At 38.5% G+C, this 25,053-nt stretch overlaps 1 long non-coding RNA gene across 2 annotated transcripts; it reads right to left on the bottom strand.

The window, feature by feature from the left end:
* Positions 1 to 9,445: 9,445 nt before the first annotated feature.
* On the bottom strand, positions 9,446 to 21,578 carry LOC139080075 (uncharacterized). Of its 2 annotated transcripts, XR_011534235.1 has the most exons (5): positions 21,506 to 21,578; positions 21,122 to 21,343; positions 10,542 to 10,612; positions 10,230 to 10,430; positions 9,446 to 9,975 (listed from the first exon to the last, which is right to left on the bottom strand). It is a non-coding gene; the product is annotated as an uncharacterized lncRNA (long non-coding RNA). The 2 variants fall into 2 exon arrangements; XR_011534234.1 differs by lacking the exons at positions 21,122 to 21,343; positions 21,506 to 21,578 and having other exon boundaries at positions 10,542 to 10,645.
* Positions 21,579 to 25,053: the final 3,475 nt, after the last annotated feature.

Here is a 25,053-nt window from a genome sequence, read left to right as displayed (position 1 = left end):
AGGATGTAACATGGAGCAAATTGTCTTTCACTTTGGAAGATATCCAGTCTAGACCACTGGACTTCCAGAAGGTTCACCAAGTTGAATCGTCTTGGAATTTATTGTCCATCCGCAGTCACGACTATGTCTTATCAAGGCATTTAGGGACTGGCTACTTCTGGTTCACCAGGTTCTATTCATGTGATATCATCAATACAGTGGACCAGCATGATGTTCTATGAAACGGTGACACAAAATCCTTGTGAACAAAATTATGGCAAAAGTTTCGATAGTTGATGTAGTCCTAAAGCAAGAAGTTAGTGAAAATAAACTTTCTGGTGATTTCTGCTTCATGTTTTGAAAATCAAGCATTTTCCAGATCAGTGCTGCATACCAGGTTCTTTAGTAGGTATTGATTTGCTCCAGTAAAGAGACCACATCTAGAAGAGCAGATTAATTTTATGATTAACTTCATGATAATTTACTGTCCTTCTTGAAGCCCCATCAGCCTTTTGCACAAGCCAAATCAGAGAGTTAAATGGGGATGCCAAGAATCATCAGCCCTGAATCTTTCAAGTTTTTGATAGTGACACTAATATCTGTGATTCCCCAAGGATATGGTATGGGTTCTGGTTTACAATTATGATAGGGAGAAGGGGCTCAATGGGCCCCCTTTACGTGCTTCCTACGCACTTATCCTCATACCATAGGCCAGGGAACCAACGAAGGCTTTGCTACTTGCTGAGTACAACTATTTCGATTATATATTTAACTATTCTGGGGAAAGTAACCATATGATGGGTTTGCAGATGAACTGGACCCATTATGAAATAGACTGGGGCCAAAAGTTATTGTCAAATCCACACAAGCTCTGGTAGATTTCAGGATATTCTTGGATGATAAAAGTGAACTTAGAGTCAATGTCCAATAATTCCTGAAAGATCTGATTCTTTCCTTTTCTCTTGGGCACAGTCATTCTAGAAAGTGGTGGCAGATCCCTTTGAGGAAGGCTATGCAGATTACTTAAAAACATAATTTTCTCAAGATTGAGTGAGCCTTCTTCAATGGTAGTCTTTATTCATGCGTGTCTATGAAGTAATCAGTGCTGGAATTAGGTGAGGCATGTATAGGCGATATACATATTACATTGTTATTTTGTTTATTGCCCAACTTCGCCCACTAAAGTGAGAGTGGGAGGGCCAGCCCAATGGCACAGCGGTTAGGTTCGCACGTTCTGTTTCAGTGGCCCGGGGTTACCAATTCAGATCCCTGGTGCGGACCTATGCAGCCCTTGGCAAGCCATGTGTGGCAGGTGTACCACATATAAAGTGGAGGAGGATGGGCACAGGTATTGGCTCGGTGCCAGTCTTCTTCAGCAAAAAGAGGATGATTGGCAGCAGCAGATGTTAGCTCAGGGCTAATCTTCCTCAAAATAAATAAATATAAAGTGAGAGTGGGAAATTTTATTTCTTTTCTTCACTGCTGTATACTCAGGGCCTAAAAAGTACTTGGCTCACAGTAGGTACTCAATAAATATTGTTGAAATAATGAAAAAGTGGTCCTTGTTTTAACAGAGCTTATATCAAGTGGAGGAAAAAGACATTAAATATGCACAAACTCCCAAACACACTGTAAATTTGTAAATTGTGCTGGATTGTTCTATTGTCAACTTGGTTAAGCTAGGAATTACTTTTCCCGGAACCCCTTTCAGTGTGGGTCGCGGTCCCACAGAGGTGGTAGCTACGCAGAGGCAACAGACATAGACTTCTCCGCAGGCTCCCTTTTCACTCTCGCTTTGGCAGCTTGACTTGCTTGGATCCTTGGATTACCTTGGAAGCTCTGACTTTCTCATCTGTGCCAGTGCTTTAGGAGAATGGGTTAATGACTCTACTCTGATCCTCCAATTCCCCACTTCCAGATCTTCACTTCCCTACCTCCTCCTAGAATTTTGTAATGTCTGATTCCTATTCTAAATCCCCTATCCTATAACATTCATAGCAGCCCTGCTTCCCTGACTAAATCCTTACTGACACTTAATGCTATAAAAGAAGAGTTCACATTGTATGGGAGTTCATCATGAGGAGATTTGTCCAAGTTAGGGATTGTGGAAGGAATGATGATTGGGCTGAGAACGGAAGAAAGAGTAAGAGGTAAATAGATGAGAGAGGCATGGAAGGATCCAAGGCTGAGAAAACAGGATGTCAATACTGGGAGGGGAAATGATCAGAGAGGGGGACTGAAATGTGACAGGAGCAGAGAATTTGAATGAAATCATGGTGTGGGAAGGAGCTAGTCCAATAGGGATCAAAGTGTGCAAGGATTTGAAGACCATGACGGGTGTACATGTATGTGGGTGACACATGATCATATTTGTATTTTGAAAATATTACTCCAGCTTTAGCACAGATAATCAATTGTAGGGGACAAGAACGGATGCAGGCAGACCAGTTAGGTAGCTATTGTACTTTTCTAGGGAATAGATGGTGATAACTTGATTTGGAGTGCTAGAGATGAAGAGAAGTACGAGTGAGCAGATTGTGAGTTTGATTTTGAGTGTGTTGAATTTGGGGTATTTTTCCCCCCAAGGAAGACTAGTCCTGAGCTAACATCCACACCAATCCTCCTATTTTTGCTGAGGAAGATTGGCCCTGAGCTAACATCTGTGCCCATCTTCCTCTACCTTATATATGGGACGCCTGCCACAGCACAGCTTGATAAGTAGTGCATAGATCTGTGCCCAGGATCCGAACTGGTGAACCCCAGGCCGTCGAAGTGAAGTGCAGGAACTTAACTGCTGCACCACCGGGCCGGCCAAGTCTGGGGTATTTTTGAGACAAGCAATAGGAGATGCGCTTTAAGTAGTTGCATCTAGAGCAAAAGCCTCAAGTCTGAACTGGAGATGTAATTTAGGAGGCCAACTGTGTATATATATTCCAGTGGAAATGATCATGCTTTACTTGTGGAAATTCAAATACAGCCTTTAAGCCAAGGCCAAAAAACAAAAACAAAAAAGGAGTGCAGTGGTTTAAATTGGGTTGAATTTTCTTGCTGCCATTCTGTTCAATGAGTACATGCCCTGCACTGAGTGGGATTTGGGAGATATGAATCAGCTGTTTCTTGATTCAGTCCAAGTCCCGGTGTGAGTATTTCACTGAGCTGAATGTGATTCTAATATTTAAAAATACAACACATAGTTTCCACACAACATAACACCTAAATTTAAGCCAACTCCTTCTGGAGATTAACTGAAGGATCAGTAAGCTTTCAAATACTGGATAAAAAAATCATTTGTGTTATATTTATTGAGAGATGGCATGTCAGTCTGCAAACTCCTCAGGGGCTTTCTTGTAATAAGCCACAAAGCAAGTTTCAGCAAATTTCAATGACTCGGTATTCTAGAGACCGCATTCTCAGACCGCAGTTTTATTAAATTCATAGCAAAAAATAAAAAAATCCTGGGGCCAGCCCGATGGTGTAGTGGTTAATTTTGCATACTCCACTTCAGTGGCCTTGGCTACATAGGTTTGGATCCCAGGCATGGACCTACACATCGCTCATCAAGCCATGCTTTGGTGGTATCCCACATACAAAATAGAGGAAGATTGGCACAGATGTTAGCTCAGGGCCAATCTTCCTTACCCCCCCGCAAAAAATCCTCATATTTTATTTTATTTATTAAATTATTTTTGTTAAGGTAAAATTAACATGACATAACATTCACCATTTTAACCATGTTAAAGTGTGCAATTCTGTGGCTTCCAGTACATTCACGGTGTTTTGCAAATCATCATCACTATCTAACTCCAGAACATTTCATTGCTCCTGAAAGAAATCTCATATCCATTAACAGTTATTCTCCATCTCCCCACTGGTTCCAGCCCTGGCAATCACTAGTCTGCTTTCTGAGTCTATGAATTTACCTATTCTGGACTTTCATGGAATGGAATTATATAATATGTGGACTTTTGTGGCTGACTTCTTTCACCTAGCATAATGTTTTCAAGGTTTATCCAGGTTGCAGCACATACTAGTTTTTCATTCTTTTGTTGCTGAATAATATTCCATTGTATGGATACACCATATTTTATTTATCCATCATTAGCTGATGAACATTTGGGTTGTTTCCACTTTTTAGCTATTGTGAATAATACTGCTATGAACATTTGTATATAAATTTTAATATGGACTCATGTTTTCATTTCTTTTGAGTAAATATCTAAGAGTGAAATTTATGGGTCGTAGGATAATTCTCTGTTTATCTTTTTGAGAAACTACCAAATTGTTTTCCAAAGTGGCTGCATCATTTTGTATTTCCACCAGTAATGTATGATGGTTCCAATTTCTCTACATCCTTACCAGCACTTGTTATTTTCCATTATTTAAAAAAAATTATAGACATCCTAGTGAGTATGAAGTGGTATTGATATCTCATTGTGATTTTGATTTGCATTTTCCTAATACCTAATGATGTTAAGCATCTTTTCATGTGCTTATTGGCCATTAGTATATCTTCTTGGGAGAAATGTCTACTCAAGACCTTTGACTATTTTTTATTTGGGTTGTTTTGTCTTTATGTTATTGAGTTGTAAGAATTCTTTACGTATGCTGGATACTAGACCCTTATCAGATATATGATTTGCAAATATTTTCTTCCATTCTATGGGTTGTCTTTTCACTCTCTTGACAGTGTTCTTTGATACATAAAAGTTTTTAAGTTTGTTGAAGTCCAATTTACCTACTTTTTTGTTGATTGTGCCAAATGTAAGAATCCATCACCGAAAGTGAAGTCATGAAGATTCACTCCTATGTTTTCTTCTAAGACTTTTATAATTTTAGCTCTAAACATTTAGGTCTTTGATCCATGTTGAGTTAATTTTTGCATATGATGTGAGGTAAGGGTCCACCTTCATCCTTTTGCACCTCCAACCAACTAGAAAAGTAAGAAAAAAATTAAAATTAATCTGTTTAAAAGTAGTGGAGGGCTTTCAAGATAGGGAGGACTTGTGAATCCAAGATTCTAGACAGAAGGGAAGCCTAGAGAGGTGGAGCACATATGACATCATTGTCCCACCTTAAGGCATTTGACACCTCAAAAGCAATGGCTGAAATGTTAACAGCTGAAAGGTAGGAGAGATAAAAGAAAGAAAATACAGAAAAGACATGAAAGACAGAGACAGAGCTAAAAGGATAAATACGCAAACTCATAATCATAGTAGGAGAACTTCACACACTTCTCTCAATATCTCATTAACCAAGTAGAAAAACAAAATATCAGTAAGGCTGTCGAATTTAATAGATTATCCCTAAACTACTCTAATTTATATTTGTAGAACACTGCACAATATTTTTCCTGTTATTCTATTTTCCACTTGCATGTGGACTATTTACAAAATTTATGCTAGACATCAAAAATAAAATACAGCTGGAAAAGCTCTCAAATATTTTCAAATTATGAAATAAACTTCTAGGTAATTCCTGAGTCAAACGAGAATCACAATAAAAATTAGAAAATATTTTGAGCTTAAAAAGGATGAAATATGAGATAGAAAAGTGTGTGAGATACAGCTAATATTATGTTAAAGGAATATATATAGGTTTAATATAGATATTGAACTAAGAAAGATTAGGTCAAGAAGTTAGAAAAAAATAGCAAATTAATCCCAAAGGAAATAGCATAAAATACAGATAAAGGCAGAAATTAATAAAATTGGCAAAATCATACAAAAGAATGAATCCTCAAATTCATATTCGAAAATTGGTTCCTTGAAAATATTAATAAATTGATGCACCTCTGGGAAGGCCAATTAAGGATAAAAAGGAAGAAAGCATAAAAAACCAATATCAAGAATGAAAAAAAGGACATTAGTACTTATTTGACAGACAGTGGAAAAAATAAAGATATTATAAATAATTTTATATAAATAAATATTAAAATTTGAATAAAGTAAATAATATTTTGAAAATACAACTTGCCAAAACTGACACAAGAAGAAGAAAATAATTTTATGACTATAAAAAAAAATCTTAAATTCACCATTTTCTTTTCTACAAAGAAAACTCCAGGCCCAGATTGTTTTACCTGGGAATGCTACCAAATAAATACTAAAAAAAAAAGACATAACACAAATTTATCCTTTTTTACTGGTCATTAAGCTATTGTGGCTCAACTCCAGGTCCATTCTTTTATGCTTTACTCTCTGATGGTGGGGCTGAGATTTTGAAATTTCCAGCTCTTTTTTATTGGCTGGCTTCCTGTTGGGCTCTGCAGAAAGAGAGTGCTGGGAGGAGACTGGAAAAAAGAGGTGGGGAGATGGGATGGTACTATATAATATCACACATCAAAAACTATATGTTAACTAGAAAAACAGATTATAAAACCAAAAGAAAAAGGAGATAGTGGTCAACAGAAAACTCAAATCTGATGAAAAACAAATATAATCTGTAAGTTTTGTGATATAACCTTCGGCACATTTAAGGAAAGCTGCTGAAGGGAAAACAAGGGCTGAAGCCAGAGTAGAAGGGGTTTATAAATGAGTAGAAAGTAAGAATGGAGACCCATGGCATGTGCTGGTGCTCAGTGTTTCTGGGCCCAGGTGGTACTGCAACAATAGGTTTTAGGTCTTCAGCAGCTATACATTGGCGTGGCTGGGATAGGCCTAGACTGACAGCATGGACTCCAAGATCTAAATATTATGAGGCTTAAATTTAGACAAGATATTAATTCAGGGCTTTATCTAGAGTTGGCTCCATAAATACACTGGTATTGTAGGGCTAAAATATTTGGATGGGTTGATTCACCCTAGTTCCTTTAAGGTCAAACATCATAGTCCAACAGAATTATCATTGATAATCCAGACTGCCTGAGAATTTTCCACTCAAGTCCTGTTTTCTATTAATACAGAGATTTAGTCTTATACCATAGTAGATGTTTATGCCTCTATTGAGGTCTAACTTTATTTTAATACTTAATTAATAGTGAGTAGTATCCAGTTATAGGATTACATGGCCCAGTCCCTTAAAACAGGCTTTGAGCCCAACCTCCTGGCCGTAGCTGCTTGTATCCAGGATCTGAGATTTGGCAGGAAGGAAGTTTTGCTCCTGCAGCCTGTTTCCAGGAGGCACCTTTCATCTGAAATGCATTCATGGCACTTCTTCTTGGTGTCACATCTTGTGCTGTGTTGGAAGATCTTGGTTTTACAGAACAGCTACAACAGTGTTGCAGATGAACTTGCGAAGAAAGTCATGGCAGGGAGTCTGTTAATGAGGTAATCTAAAAAATTTAGCCAAGGAAAACCTCCCTTCCTGGGGTTACTATTAAATTTTTTATAAATAATGTCCACTTGTGCTTAAAAATGGTGTTTGGTTCAGTGTATGAAGTTTATTTCTTTGGAAAAAATTCAAGTAACTTCTCAGACAATGGAACTTTCTTTAGACCTTAGGGAAAAACAAAGAAGGGCAGAGAGGCAGAAAACAGTTCATGCACATCTCTTGAGGAACAGCTCAGGCAAAGAGTCATCCAATGAGAAGCCCGCCTGCTCCTCCAGGAGCTCCCCCCAGCTGCAACTTGATTGCTTGATTCTTGCGGGATTTCTTGGTTCCCTCTTTCCTGGAAAACTGGAGCCTCATTAGCCTGTTTTCCTTATCCTCAGAGGTTCTTTTTTGCAATAACAATTTATTGCACACTCTAAGGTATGGATGCTAAATATGGAATCAAGGCTGGAGCAAGACACCTGCAGATCTAATATCAATCTAAACAGAGTTGTAGTAGCTGGCACAGGTCACAGGGAGAGCATCTGAACCGGAAATGTTAGCTGGCACCGAAAAGGAATCTACACTGAAGCATCTTCTTTGCATTTCTCTTTTTCGTTCTCTCTTTCTCATTTTTGTTCACAGCAGGAAGTATGTGTATCTTGTGTTAAGGAAGTTATCAATTGTTTTTAATAGCCAGGAAGTGTATCTCATTTGTTAAACCTGTCTTCAAGGAAAAGTATGCCCTACAGAACACACAATAAGGTTTTTAAATTGCCTGTATTCAGATACCTCATCCTTTATATGAAGGGACAAAATGTAGTGTCTTTGGACAACGCTTTGATATTGGGACACTTGGTAGATGGTTACAGGAATGACTTCCAATGAGTCACACCTTCCAGAATCCAAGCACTTATATATTCCTCTCCTCCATGGACTCTGAACTTGGCCACTGCCTTGCTTTGGCCAGTGGGACATCACAAATATGATCTTAGGAGGGCCTTGTCAAGCACTTGCCTGCTGGGGCTATCCTCTTGGAATGCTGCCCTGCACTGGTGCCATGTCAAAGCCCAGAATGAAAGGCCACGAGGAGAGAAAGGCTGAGCCATCTTAGCTATCTCAGCAAAGTCTAGTCACTAGCTGTCCTGGCCACTGAATATAGCCTATTGAGAAGTTCCTGGAGAGCACCAGAAGAACCACTCAGTCAACACAACACGATCATGAAAAGTAATGTCCCTTTTTTTTTAAAGCAGTAAGTCTTGGGGTGGATTATTTTTTCACAAAAGTAGATAACTTAAACAGGCCAGGATCTTATATTTTTCATATTACATTCATTTTTTTGCATGTTTGAGAGTAATTACAGATATTTTACAATAAATCACTGTGTAGCCCTATAAATATCCCTGCACATATACATTAAAATATGACTGTATACGAGAGAACAGATGGTGGTTGCCAGGGGCTAGGGGTGGGGGAAATGGGGAGATGTTGGTCAAAGGGAACAAACTCCACTTAGAAGATGAATAAGTTCCGGGGGTGTAATGTACAGCGTGGTGACTATAGTTAACAATACTGTATTATATACTTGAAAGTTGCTAAGAGAGTAGACCTTAAATGTTCTCACCACACACACATACACAAAGGTAATTATGTGAGGTGACGGAGGTGTTAACTAACCTTATTGTGGTAATCATTTTGTATTATATATGTATATCAAATCTCATGTTACACACCTGAAAGTTATACAATGTTATATGTCAATTATATCTTAATAAAGCTAGAAAAGATGTTAAAAATATGACTATATAGTAATGAGACTGCTTTCCATAAGGCACATCCAAAATCTGTTGCATTGTTCAGGACTCTGTGTGCATATACCGTGTAATTAAAGGTGGTGAGAGATCACGCAGACTGGGTGCAAGAAAATGCGTAATTGTAAAACTAGAGAAAACCTATGTATGTATGTGCAAGTGTGTGTTGCATGCACGCGCATTCAGAGAGGACGAGAGAGAGAGGTAGAAATCAGGGAAATGGTTAGAGGAAGCTAGTTAAATTGAGATGGTTCTCGGTGGGTGGCAATGTACTAAACAGCACAGGTGGTAGAAACATGCTAACTTCTGAGATCAAGACCTAATGATTAAAACAATCTACATGTGGTGTCTAAGCATTGGCTCATAATTAAAAGTCAGATTAATAAAAATATTGGTCTTCCAGGGGACTCATTCCTAGAGTTCTTTTTATTTTTTCTTTATATTGTTTGAAATCCTTTGCAAATTAAATGTGTGATGCTGGAGCCACAAAGAAAAGAAGGACATTAAAAGAGCAAATAATCTAATTTTGACACCAAACTGCCTATAGACTGTTCTATGATATCTGGATTTTTCTTCCAACAGTAAAAATGCAGAGAAAATAGAATTTTCCCAATGAATAGGAAAAGACAATATATTAAAAGATATTCACAATTAGAATTATGTTTGCAAAGCAGTGCTTAGCCTTATTTAAAACATTCTCTCTAATGTATGTGTGTGAACATTTTCAGTAGCTGAAAATGCATTATCAGTAGCTAAGAAGTTCTCTGAGTTGATGTTTCACAGAGCTCGTCCTGTCATTGAGGGCATCCAGGCTTCAGCAGCTGGGAAGTCTCTGGTTACCCCTTCTTGTCTGAACAGCTTCTTTCCATGTATGTACTTAATGCCCATTTGCAATGAAACAAAATGAATCCTCTTGCAATAAACACTTCCCACAGATCTGCAAAGTAGTGAGGAAACTATGCATAAATATACACTCAATTACTTTTGATTTATAATAATCAACTAAAATATACATACACACTCACACACCCACGCGCAGATACATCACACGTAATAAAAGACACCACCACTCCTGCACCCATTTGGGATCTAAACCTCTTGACGGTTCTGGCATAGAAACACACATTCTTGTTAGGTGGGAGCAATTGGAAGAGATATTCATCAAATCCTCCTCACGGCTTCCCTAATTACCTTGCTATTATAACAGTGATGGTTTCTTAGGAAGAAATCACTTGATGAGAAACGAAATGCTGTTTGCTGAACGCCCCATCCAGAGTCACCAGGTTAGACAGCTTTCTTCCTCCCCAGAGAGTGGTGGAAACACAAATGGAAGGGAAGCAGGTGTGGCTGGTGGGCATGCTGTGTCAGATGCTCCTTGGGTAGTAATGATACCTGGCAGTGCAGAGAAGAGGTATGAAGAAGAACTTCAATGGCCTTATTTCTTACGATTGGCTTAAGGACTCTTCTTTGTGCTCGTAAATAATTTTTGAATTACAATCTTACCTCTTCCCCCATCTTGTCACTTTACACCCTTACACCTCCATCACAGGGCTTCACTGCACACAACATATTCTCTGTGCAAATTAAGGAATCGGTAAGCCAGTGTCAAGGGTGAGATTGTTCACAGTGAGTTTTCAATGAGATCGGGTTAAACGACTGTACTTTTATTTTAAGGCAGTGTTTCTTACAGTGTAATCTGGAGACCAGTACTTCAGCGGAGGGTAAATGGCACTCCACGGGCAATGTCATGGACTTGCACTTGCTCTCCCAAGGCTGTGCTAGAATTTTCCTGAGAAGTAGACTCATAGCAAAAACAGTTTCTACATTCTTGGGAAAACAAATCTGAAGATCAATGAATCTAACTCTACTAATGGCATCTTCATACCTCAGGACACATGCTACCTGCTCTTTCTCATTTCCCTCTGCTGGAGACTGACTGCCTTGGAATTAATTACATGTTAAGGTTACTTGTGAAAATACAGATTCTTGGAACCCCCCCGGGAAAATGCTGGTTTAGTAGGTCTTGGGTGGGAGCAAGGAATCTGAGTATTGTACAAGCACTTAGCAGACTCTTATGCACTCCAGTGTTGGAGATCCTGTTAAAGATAACGAGTGAAAGCTCAGGTAGTGTGATGATTAACACCCTGATACATAGCATTGCTTTTGGATAAAGGTTTCTAATTCATGAGGGTAAGTACTATTTTATACTTGTGAAGTGACCTGTATTATCAAAGTGCTGTTTATGTATATTTATATATAAGACATTTGGTCGTCAAAGAAGTTAGCATAAATCAAATGTTTACTACCAGTCAGGTCCTCTGGCCCAGGTTTTGCTGTTACTACATCATTTTATATACATGCTGGAGAGTATTGCCACCTTCATTTTATTGAGAGCATTAAGAGACACAGATGTTAATTATTAACTTTAGGCCCACATTCTTTTATATGGGAGGATAGCGGAGGCTGTCAGTGGTCTCCCAATATTGATGCTCCCTTTCTTTTTATGTGATAAAATAAAGCTATTTGTAACTGGGCACATGGACCCAAGAACCAAAGACTATGTTATCTGGCCTTCCTGACAGCTAGTATGGGCATATGATAAAGTTTAGCTCTTGGTATGTAAATAGAAGCCATTTGCAGCTTCCAGGGGTATCGTTTTGATATTTTTCATTTTATTTTATTAATTTTTACCTGTTTTATTGTGAAAAATTGCAAACTTTGACAAAAGTAGAGAGAATAATATAATAAATCTCTATGTACCCACTGCCCAGCCTAACAGTCATCAACACTTGGTGAATTTTATTCTACCTCTTCCCGATCCTCTACCCACTTCCCGTGCCCACCACCCTTCTGTGGCCATGAAATGCCACTAAAGGAGCAGGTATGCACCTGTCCTTGTTCCTGATTACTTCCTGCCAGCTGGAATATGTATGTGACAGGTGAAACTTGAATAAATGTCTTGCACCATAGGTGGAAGCCACAGGATGAGGATGGCAGAGAAAAAGAAAGAAGGACCCTGGGTATGTCATGTCTTTATGAAGCCATTCTTACATCCTGGAATATATACTGCTAGACTTTTGTGCATGAGAGAAATAAATTTCTACAAAGTTTAAGCCACTATTCTATGACTTTCAGGCAAAATTATCTCTAATATTTACAGTGGGTAAAATAGCAGACACTGCTGAACATTCTTACCAAAACAAAGCATCTTCTCCACATTCCTGACTTAGGAAATCAATGTCACACAAAAAATTGAATCTTTGATCATTGAAGATGTTCACAGTTTCCGAATCATCAATCTGATCCTCAGTGAATATTTGACTATAGACGTGTATAAATTGGCTGCGAAGCAGACTATGAATCGATTATAACATGATGTTAGAAGCTGGGTTTTGGGCAAATAATTAACATTAATTAATAAAGGTTGAGGCAAAAACTACTTACTGGTTGTTCCCTATTATCTGTTTTTCCTTTTTTCCACTTATACCAGGCCCCAAGTTTTCAGATGTGTGCATGGCCTTATAGAATAAAGTTTGCACTTTTTAGCTTTATTTATAGCTAGGGGCCATCAGGTTGCTAAGCTCTGAACAATGGGATGTTAAGTAGGAGAGATATATGCAGCTTGAAGGAAGTGTCAATACTGAGGAGATATGCTCTTCTTTTATTCCCTTCTCTTCTTCTGACTGCCTGGAACGCAGATGCCATGACTGGAGCTTGCAGTCATTTGGGACCCTGATGTGGAAGCCACAGGTTGAGAATGGTGAAGCAATAAGTTAGAATGAGCCTGGGTTTTGGAAAGGCCAGTCTAGCCCTGAACTGCTTACCTCTAGACTTCAATGTACGTGAGAGAAATAAAGTTCTATTTTAAGTCATGTTATTTTACGCTTTATATTGCTTGCAGCCATACCTGATTCAAACTGATTAATATTCTCACATATTTTTTTCTTCTTTAAACATTAAGTGAGATTGCAATTCTGTTTATTTGAATTTTGTTTAGATTGGCTGGATTTTTGTTTAACTGAGGCCTGACACAATATTTTAAACAGATCCTACCTCTTGTGTATAATTTATAATTCATTATTATAAATATATGTTGGGAAGGCAGTACAAGATATTAATCTTTGGCCTGAGTCTATACAGGAAAGTAGAACTGGTATTAATATATTTGGAATAAACACACTCCTTCCCATCCATTTCCTATCACTATTGACTAAAAACTCTTTGTTCCTAAATCTTGTTTTGTGACTCTTTTTGGAGTCTCCAATGTAACTGCAGACATTTTGGCCAAAATCTCCAGATATTCTTCAAACTTAAAAATAGGTGAGTGAGTATGGTCAATCTCTTCTATTTTATCCTTCCACGTCTACTCTCTATCTTCTTCTTCCTGCTCTGTGCACTGGGAGGCTGACCTATCTGAAATGCATGAATGGGTTCTCTCACTCTCCAGTTAGATGAAAAGGAGGCACTCACAGGTGGTCTGAAGGACAGGAAGAGTAAGGTCAGAGCATTTATTCTTATGACTTCCTTCCTACCTTGTCACTGTATGTTGGCTGCTTCCCTTGACTAAAATCTTTTATCAGTCAGCTATTGCTGCATTAAAAAGTATTTCCCAGCCTAGTGACTTAAACAACCATTTATGTAGCTTGAGATTCTGTGGGGTGGAAAATTATGTTGGTTCAGTTGGTTAGTTCTGGTCTTGGCCTGGCTTGGCCACATCATTTTTGAATCTGCAGTCAGTGTGTAGGTTGGCTGAGTACTGGCTGGCGTAGGATGGCCTCACTTCAAAATTTGGCTGTTGGCTCTTGTCAGTTGGGACAACAGCGGAGATAGGGACGTTTGTGTCTTATCATCCAGCAAACTAGCTCAAGGCTATTCTCATGGAAGCTGGGCAGGGTTCCCAGAGAGCAAACTGACACACACCAAGTGTCTTGAGGCCCCATCTTCACTTGAAACTGCCTCATCTTCACTTCTGCTACATTATGTTGACTAGTATAACACAAGATCAGCCCATAGTCAGGAGATGGGGGAAATAGACTCTGGCCTTTAGTAAAAAGAACTACAGAACTGCAAACGGTGTGGATACGAGAAGAAGTGAAGAACTGTGGTCATTTTGACGATCTAGCATAGGGTCACATCTCACGTTCAACAGCTCTCTCCATGCAGCTTTTTCTTTGGGTTCTGGTAACTTCTCTTTCTTTTTGTTCGTTATTCTTAGGGGTAGTAATGGCTCCATTTAATCTTTAGCCATTAGTCTGTCATTAGCAGAGTACTAAGCCATTCTTGTCCACACTTTCCTTAGTAGACACTTCGTTAAACTCTCCTCAGTTATCCAGCTGGAGTTTGTCGTCTGTTCTCTGCCAAGACCTAGACTGAAATTTGGAGTCTTTCTATTAAACATGGCAAATTGAACATCTGCTTATATCTCTGGAAATACCACTTTTAGGGAAAAAAAGGCTTCAAACTCACATGGACAAAAATAGTGTGAGAGATGACAAAATTAAACAATATTTTGGAAAGATAGAACACTTTCTATCTTTGTAGATGGAAGCATAGAAATCTGAGTAGAGTAGAAAAAGCTGAAATTAAGAGTTTGTAGAGGGGTAATTCAATAAGGAGCAAGCAGTCCCTGCGGCAGGACTCCACAGAAAGCCTCAGGAAATTGAGGCACCAGGTACCTGAAAGCAGAGATACAGGAGGAGTGACTAAAGGTCTTCATTAGGGGCAGCTGGATCCCCAGAATGCCTTTTAAATCCTTGCTGAAGGCAGGTTTTTCTAGAGAATCCGAACCTATGAGAATCTGGATTTGGGAACAGTTGGCATGGTAACGAGCAGGAGCAATTTTCCTAAATGATAATGGGGAGATGAAGTGAAAGGCCATATCCTAAAATGTCAGAACCTGTGGCTCCCCCTGTCCATCTCCCACCCTTGCAGTTCAAGGATGCTTGTAGCCAGGTACGTGCTGCCTGTCCTTGGCAGGGCAGAAGATTGGGACATTCTTCTCTGCAGAAGTTGGCTGGCCCTAGAGAAACGATCTATAGATGCTGACATTTGGATGTCCCCCAGTGAAAAGGTCAGGCCCCGATATATGATAGTGAACTCAATTATTGACAATCCACCTTCACACACAGAAGTCCCATTTAGTTTCTCAGTGCCTCAATCCTAAATATTCCATTAAGCCAAGATCACTGCACAATTGAGAAAAGCCACAAACATGAATGACAGTGACAAAAATGAACCAAAGTGAATAAAAGTAAATTTGAGAATATGGAAATAATATGGGGAGCAAGAGAAAATTTAAAATTAAAACAGGATAAAACAAACGAAGCAAAAAACATAGCTATGATCCATGTTCTCAGATACGTAAAAGCAGATAGCATATCCATAAAACAAAAATAGGATAGCCTTACTAAAAGCAACAACAACAACTACAAAGACAACAAACCAGAAAATAACATGAGAAAGCCAGACAGGACTCTTGTAATGTAAAAATAGAACAATAGAAAAAACATCAGTTTAAGAGTTAGAAGGTAACGTTGAAGAAATCTCCCAGAATATGTGAAATGACAAAATGATGGAAAAGTCGGAGGATCAATTTGAGAGCCCTGACTTAAAATATAGGAATTTTAGAGTGAAAGAAAAGATAAAATGTGGAGGACATAACAAGGAAGTAATTTAATAAAATTTCCCAGGACTGAAAAACATGAGTTTTCGTGTATGAATGGCCTACTCTGATGGTCTAGTGGTTAAGGTTTGGCGTTCTCACTGTTGCAGCTGGGTTCATTTCCCAGTCAGGGAAGCACACCACCATCTGTAGGTTGTAATACTATGGTGGCTGCATGTTGCTGTGATGCTGAACCCTATGACACCAGGATTTCAAATACCAGCAGGGTCACCCATGATGGACAGGTTTCAGTGGAGCTTCCAGACTAACACAGACTAGGAAGAAGGAGCTGGCCACTCACTTCTGAAAAAATTTGCCATGAAAACCCTATGAACAGCAGCAGAGCATGTCTGATACAATGCAGGAAGGTGAGAGGATGGCGCAGAAAAGCCGGGCAGGGTTCTCCTCTGCTGTGCACAGGGTCACCAGGGGCTGGAATCAACTCCACAGCACTAACAGTTCTTATTATAATTAATGAAAAAATCTTCAACTCAGGCTTTCATTGTAGGTTGAAGAGTCAAAGAGAATTTCTTGAAAGTTTCCCAAGTCACACAAAATCAAGAATTGGATGGGTCCTGGGCTTCTTTAGAGCAGCACACGAAGGTAAGAAGATAAGGTGAAGATGGAGAAGGGAGATAGAGAAAGAGGTTCAAAGATGTGAGCTGGTGACATTAACGATAAAGGGAGCCGCAAGCCAAAGGATGTAGGCAGTTTCTGGAAGCTGGAATGGGCAAGGAAACAAATTCTTGGCTGGAACTGTTCAAAGGAAAGCAACCCTGTGGATCTGTTTTAGACTTCTGATCTCCAGAACTGTAAGATAACAAATCTGTGTTTTAATCCACTGTTGGTGGTAATTTGTTACAGCAGCAAGAGGAAACCAATGTATTGGACAAATTATTAACAAAGTGTGCCAGCAAGATAAAGACATTTTAGACACTCGTGCCTCAAAATGTTTACCTCTCTTCCTTTTATCAGGAATTTCCTAGAGAATGTGTTCTACTAAGTGAGAGCCCAGCATGAGAAAGAGCATGACACAAGGTCCAGGAAACAAGAGACCAGTCAGAGAGGGGTGAGAGGCAATCCCACAATGAGGGTGAAAGGAAGTCTTGGGTAGAGAACTGCGCAGAATTTTGAAAAGCACCTGCTCCAGGTTGGAGCGGAACCATGCAGACGTAAACAAGGCTCGACCGTGGGCTGTTCACGTGCTTGCATTGTGTGAAGGTTAGGACCTCAGCCTCAAGAAGCCAGAATGCCTGGGTTTCAACTCAGTTTCATCACTTACTAACCAAGCAGTCTAATTACTTACCTCAGTTTTCTTGTTTGCAGAATGCTAATAATAATAGTGCTACCACATAGGGTTGAGGTGAAGATTAAATTAACATGCGTGGAGTGCTTAAAATAGTTTCCTGTACACAACTGCTCAATTATTGTTACCTTTTTATTATTAAAAATATTTTAGAGTTCTGTTGCATATTTGGGGGGAGGAATTACTGATAGGCGCATGGAATATCGAGCAAATACACCTCTCCATGGGACAATTTCAAACAGTAGTGTACTACAAGTTTCAGATGTCAAGGCTATTGACCATCATAATTAGAAAAGCATTAACTATTGATTTAGCCAACATTATGGTTTAAGAGTTTTGGGAGGTTGGTAGAGGGTGTGTTGGGGGTGTGTGTGTGTGTGTATGGTGGGGTGGATGAGTTGGGTAGTTAGGACATCAAATGATAAGGTATCAAATTGTAAAATCAAGATATAGAAGTATGAACGTATTATTTATATACAAGCTAAAAGAGTTAATGTTGATTGTCTCTAGGGATTACGATATTGGAGTAGGGCAAAGTAAGACAGGGAACTACTGATTTCCATCATAAGCCCCAAAGCACTGTCTATTTAAACTATGTGCAGTATATACTTTGATAGAAATGTTTTAAATGAATAATTAAATTAACACGTGGTAGAACACAGCAAGGTAGGCAAACTACATAAGCTGTATTACAGTGATATAATTAAAATTTTTTGACTCTATTGTCCAAAAGTGAGACCTATAGAGCAAAAATTAAGTTCAGAATTTGGAACTTGCAAATACTCAGCAACCTTTAGAGCTTGTCTCTAGTGATGTTTCAAAGCCAAGGGCACTCAGCCTGGCCTGCAAATAAAAATCATCTGGGTTGTACAGTGTAATTACCTGGGGAGCTTCAAAACTCCTAATGCCCCTGCTCTACTCAAGATTAATTAAATCGGAATCTCTAGGGGTGGATTCAAATGTCAGTATTTTAAAGCTCCCCAGGTGATTACAATGTTTGATCAAGGTTAAAGACAACTGTATGAAAACACCTTGAATGGTTTTTGATGGGATTTTTACTCATTGGCTTTGTAGTAAGCAACAGCCCACATTCATCAGCTTGGTAGGAACAGATGTGGAACTGTGGTAGTTTGCAGAAATAAATAAATACAGAGTATAAATATATATATGTGTGGGTGGGTGTGGTTTTCTATTTCCCAAATATTGTAATTTGGATTAGGATCACGTTTGAGCACTTCTGTGGTTAATTTTGTCAAACCATATATAGCTTTACACTAGTTTTTTGAGTTATTTAATGCATGAGTCAGATTCTCCACGCTTAGAGGTTTAAATACTGAGTGCTTTTGTTGAAATACACTGATCTGTGTGAATGCAGGATTTACTAATGAATTAATGAATAATAACTAAATTACACCAGGAAGACCCAGTATTAATTACCATGTAATTCATACCACAGTTTATAAATCAGATACAAAATCCAATAATTATGGGACAATTAATATGTAATTACCTTGACTCTACATAGTAATTATGCATAATTTTGTCAATAGTTCACATCACACACCCATAAAGAGAACTGCTATTACTTTGCACCCTGGAGTTAAAAATAGCTTGCCAGACTATTCTAGCATTGGTTTAGGGAGGAAACAATATATGACCTTCACTCTAGTTTAGGAGACAGAAGTCATCTCAGATTTAGTTTGTAACCTGCTCAGTATTTGGCATTGTACTAGTTGACACTAGAGATATTTAACATAAAACGAAATTGGTGCAGGAAGGATTTAAGCATTCTATCTGTTATTCTGTAACATCCATCATTTAAATTAAATCATATAAGTAAGGAGATGAAAGGAATATCTAAGTGGAAGAATGCACTTTGATTAAGAACAATTAGAACACAGTAGAAAATGCTGCTCTTCCTTTGGAGATATGGCCTGAATGGTTTTATTCTAGCTGAACTTGAGCTGGCCAAAGGCTTCTTTAGCAAGTGGTACATGATGACTTATTTAGCTCTCCTCAGGGAGTTTTTTTTGGATGTTTCAGTTCCGCTGTGCTGGGGAGCTAAAGAAGACTGATCGAGGAGGAGGAGGAATGAACAGAATTGCTGTGAAATGGGAAGAAACCTAACACTGTCCCCTGCCCAGCAAAGGGCCTTAGTGTCAAGACCAAATCTCAAGAAGGACAAAAAAGTTTCTGCCCATGCCCAAGTAGTGCTGAGATTGAAGGGGGGCTAAATCTCGAAGAATGGTATGTGGTGAATTTCCTATGGTTCAGTATGTAGATAATGCATGTGCCAATAACCGAGGTGAGCCGTTTCAGCAATTCATCAGAGGGGCAAAGAAACTGTAGCAAGACACAGATGTATTTGCCAGACTTCTACCACCCACACAAAGGATTACTCCTCGACTGTCAGCTCCCTGGAGAACAGAGAAATCCCATGCAGGATGGAATCCAGGAAAATGTTCAGAAAAGCCTGTGTCTCTATTAGGGTCACAGAAGTCCTCAGACATAGATTTGAGAGGACAGTCCTTCTAAGACTCTAGACTGTGGTTCTGGATATCCTGGATTTGGAGCATTTTATTCTGTTTAAAGTGATTACAGTAACAACCACAACAATATTTGGAAGGTTATAAAAATGAAGCTCATTTAAATGATGAAATCCAATGTATTAACTCTCAAAGCTTTTCTGCCGGGTAAGGATGGCCAAAGCTCAGCTCCTGCACATTTATAATGGGAAACGACAGAAGTGTTTGATCAACTTTCAGCTACACCAAAATAGAATGCAGACTCCCTGATTCCCGTCCACCCAAACAGAATGAGGTAATTGCTAGCTGATCGATAAAGCAATGAAGCTACAAAGAGGCTGGAAACTCCACTAGGGCAAGGCTTTGTAAATGGAACAAATGGTTCCATAAATGTATCCTAACCTTCCCGAAGCCTGAAATGTCCACCAAATTAGGAAAAAACAAAAGAACTCTAAAGTTCAGCCTTTAATGCCTTCCACAAAGTATATTAATGTTAACTGCAGTCTTCTCTCCCCTCATGCACTTAGGTGTATCCCATAACTCTATCTAGAACACTCATCTTTTGTTCAGCAAACTCTGCAATTTCCTGTTACTGGGCTCTTCCCTTTATCTGAAGCAACCCGTCCATCAGCATCTGCCCGATTCTCATTCTTTAAGGCCCAGCATACATGCTACCTATGCCAGGAAGCATTTTCTTATCATCACAGTAAACAGACCCTTCTTTCTTCTTGGAAATCCTAGATCTACTCTGTCTATTTTTGTACACACCTTCTCTATTGGCTTATGTTTTTGGAAGCAGGTACCATGGTTTATATATCTTTGGATTATTCCAAGATTTGTATTAAATTTCACAATACAATTAAGATTAGAATGAGTGTATCTATAGGTATTCCCTTTTTAAATTTAAGCATTCTTAGGCTATCTACGTTACTGGAGCCCAGGAATGCTGATCCACGGAGTAAACATTTTTAGTGTGAGATTTTGACCCAAAGAAGGTCTATTTTATCCTACAAGTATTTTCTTGTTATCATATTGATGACTATTAACAACTTGCTTTTTGATTGATACTGAAGATTCAGTGTTGGAATTTGAAAGTGACTTCTCTAAGGAACGTTAATGGGAGAGCTAAGATTATATAGTTAGACAGAGGTAGCACTCTGAAGGGGTTAAGGTGTAATCCCTGACAGCTTTACAAGTAACATCAGATTTAAAAGTGGGAACAGTGAAATAGAGGTCTGGGTGCTGTTGGAAGAGCCCACATGGGGGTTCAGGAGACCGAGGGCTGCCCATTTCCCTCAATAACTAGCCGTTTATTGGGGTGGGCCAGGAAACACCTCTGTAAAATGAGGAATGTAAACTCTAAGACACCTGTTAGTTCGAAGACATCATGAGTCTTAAAAAAAGAAACGTGCTGTGCATAAATATCTTGGAGAGAAATACTGTAACAAAAAGGAAACAGAAGCCTTTGATGAAACCTCAAATTACTGGAAAAGGTAATTATGAACCAATGATTATTTTTTTCCTCAGTCTTGGCCCTAGGAAAATTGTGGTTAGGCATCCCTCTCTCCTTGTCCCCACTCCCCCCAGTCACTTATCTTTGTTTCAATCCTTTTTTTTTCAGATTTCTCGACTGATTCCGATGAAAGAAGAGCTGAAGGCAGTTTAAGGTATGGCTCCTCCCGTAGAATTCTTTGTAGGAGGCACAGGAGGCCTGCCAGGTTTCCAAGACCCAAAGAAGGAGGTTCCAGTGTTGAGATTTTTAGGTACCCTCACAGGAGATTGGCCCCTCAAATGTCATCCAGCCCACTCTCACCTCAGAAGAGAGTAAAGAAATTAGAACAAATCGCTGGTTCTAATTATTTGAGAGATAGCTAATGTTATGATTTCAATCATCGTTTGAAAATAACTGAACTATTTTAGCTCAAGTCAGTTTCCCAGGGCATGTGGAGTTAAAATGTTTCAATAATCAACGTACTACAGCGGCAAGTGACCAGCCAGGGAAGATAGGCACGTAAGTTGTTCAGTCCGGTCACCATGGTATCACGAGCAAGCATGAGGTTCCCTATGTCACAAAGGGCTTGCTTTTCACCCTTCTGTGACAATGGAGATTTACCGCAGAAGCGTGTACATTTCTCCACTTCTGAACACAATGCCTGGCACATAGGTGGATGTTAATGTAAAGTAATTGAAAAGCAATCCTAATTGTGTTATGTAATTAATGAATATACTATGATAACATTCTGGTCAGGTAACTATTTCCATCTCAGTGGGGTAACTGCTAAATAAATCTTCTGAATTATACTAATGTAGGATGAATTAGAATCTAATTATCTGGGAAGTTCATATTTTAAGGAAAATAATTCAGTCTTATAGACAGTATATTCTTAGAAAATCACAGGCTAGGGGTTGTACACGTCACTTCCCTGAAGAGACCCAGTTTTTCTGTCTGAGTTAAATATACATTCACTTTTACTTACTATTTCTGATCTTTGGGGTTGTTGAAAATTCAATTGTCTTTCTCTTCCCTTGATCCAGATTTACTTGAAACAAGCCTAGAGGTGACTTGCAAAACCTTATTAGGATTTCATGAAGGACTGGAGTATGGGGGTGAAACCTGTTTTACAAAGTATAGATCCTTTGTGCAGAATGAAATTCTGATTTTTGTTTATTTGTTTGTAGCTTCAGGGAGCTTGTAGTGGGTGGTACTTCTCCATTGGCTTCCAAAAATATTCGATTTAAACAGACCAAGGAAATGCAGACAAATACCGATGTATCTACCTTAGATAGTTGGTCATTGATTTAGGGCCCTACCCCAAAGTGAAAGGCCACTGTAATGAGTATAACTCGACACCGTTTATAAATATGTTGACCAATAAAACAAGACTGGGAAGTGTCATGATTGGTTGTCCTAGAGACACTCATAAAGAACACTACCATTCTCTAGGTAGTGTCCTCATCTGCAAAATGAAGTCACTGCTCCCCGAACTACCCAGTAAAGGTAGCCAGCAGTAGTGTCGGTGATACCCCCGAATAATCCAAAAGTAATTTTAGATGCTGTTGATTTCTCTTCCTAATTATGTCTTACATCACTTGATACCCGATAAAAATTCAGCACATTTTCATAGCGTTTAAGGTTGACTTAATAATCTTTTAATTAAAAAATCAACATCTCTAATCCACAAAGTAGTTAATAAAAAAGATCTGTCGGATTGTGAAGGGAAAGAACCACTGAAACACAGCTCCAACTCTCGTTCACAGCTGCTGTCAGTAAATTATATAATCTGGAGAGCAATTGGGCAGTATGAATGAAAAATCGTATAATGTACATGTTTTTTCAAAACAGCAATTTCGGTCGTAGGAATTTACCATGAAGAAATAATGTTGTGTGCATAACAATGTGTTGACTATACCAAAGATATTCCACACAGTTTGGCTTATGCTACCAAAAAGCGGAGTCAAATTGAATGTTCAGCAACAGTGACTTGGTAGCATAAATTAGCAATCATTAAAACTAATGGGGCAGATCTATATTTTATCAGAATATATTGCTAAGTGAAAAAGTAGTTTCAAAACAGAATGTATGGTATGAAGCCATTCTCTAATTTAAAAAAGTGGCTTTTCTCATCTATAGCAAAAAGTCCAGCAGGCTATGAATTAGTTTTCAACTGTGGTTCTGTTTAGATGGTGGAATTATGAGTGATTCTTTTTCCTTTTACTTATCTGCATCTTCTATACTTTTTCCCCTTAAGGAACGTGAATTACCTATGTAATGATCTACCCCAGTTACTATCCTTCTAGGAACTTAGAAAATAACAATTTTACTACTATATTTTTATGCAATAGAGTTGTATGTTATATGGAACATGGAAAGTTTAATTTTTTATTTAATAAACATTTCAATAGCACTATTAACTATTACTATATGCCAGACACAATTTTCTCTCTCTGTCTCTCTGCCTGTCTGTCTCCCTGTATTCTATATATATTTTTATTTAGGTAATTTACTATTTTTGGTGCACAGGTCTATGAGTTTTTTTCAGTGCATACAGCAGATAGCTACCATCACCACCATCAAGATACAGAACTGCTTCATCACTCACCCGGTCCCTTGCAAATTTCCTCTTTACACCTTTGTAGTGAATTCCTACACCCTCAACCTCTAGCCCCTGGAATCTGGTGATATGTTTTCTGTCACCATAATTTCGCCTTTTTCCTTAAGATCATGTAATTGAAATCATGCAGTATGTAATCTTTAGAGTCTGGCTTCTTTAATTAGCATGATGCATTTGAGATTCATGTTGCTATGTGGATAAATAGGTTGTTCTTTCTATTGGTCAGTAGTATTCAATTGTGTGGATGTACTGTAGTGTTTATCCATTCACCAGCTTAAGAACGTTTGAGTTGTTTCCAGATTTTAGCAATTTTGCATAAAACAGCTACAAACATTTGCGTACAGATTTTTACGTGAACGTAAGTTTTCATTTCTCTTGTGTAAATCCCTACGAAAGAGATTGCTGGGTCATATGGTTAATATTAACTTTATAAGAAGCTGCCAGAGTGTTTTTCCAAAGTTGCTCTACCATTTTGTATTCCCACCAGTAATGTAGGAGAGTTCCAGTTGCTCCACCTCCTTGTCAGCACTTGGTATTGTCAGTGATTTTAGCAGCTGCTATTTGAAATGTTTACAAATACTAACTAATTTAGCCTTATGAGATAAATACTCATGTTTATTATTTATCTCATAATAAAAGTAATAAAAATGTAATAACAATAACTTGATAATTTAATAATAATTTAATAATAAATATCTCATCAGTTTTACTGAAACTGAACGAAATATTAAGTTACTGTCTCATGGTTGCACAGCCAGTAAGTGGCAGGGCTAGACTGGAATCCAGGCAGGCTAACTCCGGAACACATGCTCTTTATATTATACTAGAATATGATTTTCTTTCAATCAATACAGGAAAGAAAGACTTAATATTTCCACTGACAGTTTGAAGTTTCCTCTATGTCTCATCTTGGAAAACTGGCTAACATTTATTGAATTTCAGTTTAATTTTCCAAAACTATGCAGTGTGGTGCAGCATGGGACATTCCCATCAGCTAACAAAAGGATGCTGGTAGGCTGGCTCCTGAGATGTCTTTTAGAATGCTGTGAACTTGCTGGATTCCCCATGGTCCAGCGTCCTGCTCTCAGCCTTGCAAACCCAGAAACTTGATCTCTTTGGTGTCCCAGAAATGACTGAATTTAGCTATGCTGGAAGACTCCAGATACAAAGTTCATAAGACACTGATGTGTTAAACATCATGAAAATTTATTAATTTACAGTGAGAAATATAATGACCAAAGGGGACAAATATTCATTTCCATCTGACAGCATATCTTCTCCCTGTAGAAACACTGCAAGGGAGCCATATTATAATCAGAGGGTTTCCAAGTATGCCTAGAAATGTAAGAAGGAGAGTTCTCTGCTTTTAATAGTGTGAAGCCTTTAAATAATCATAAAACTAAGTCCTTGG

Source organism: Equus przewalskii, chromosome 28, assembly GCF_037783145.1.
Source record: "Equus przewalskii isolate Varuska chromosome 28, EquPr2, whole genome shotgun sequence".
Taxonomy (NCBI): domain Eukaryota; kingdom Metazoa; phylum Chordata; class Mammalia; order Perissodactyla; family Equidae; genus Equus; species Equus przewalskii.
Note: the sequence above shows the minus strand (reverse complement) of the source record. Positions and strands in the feature narration are given on the sequence as shown.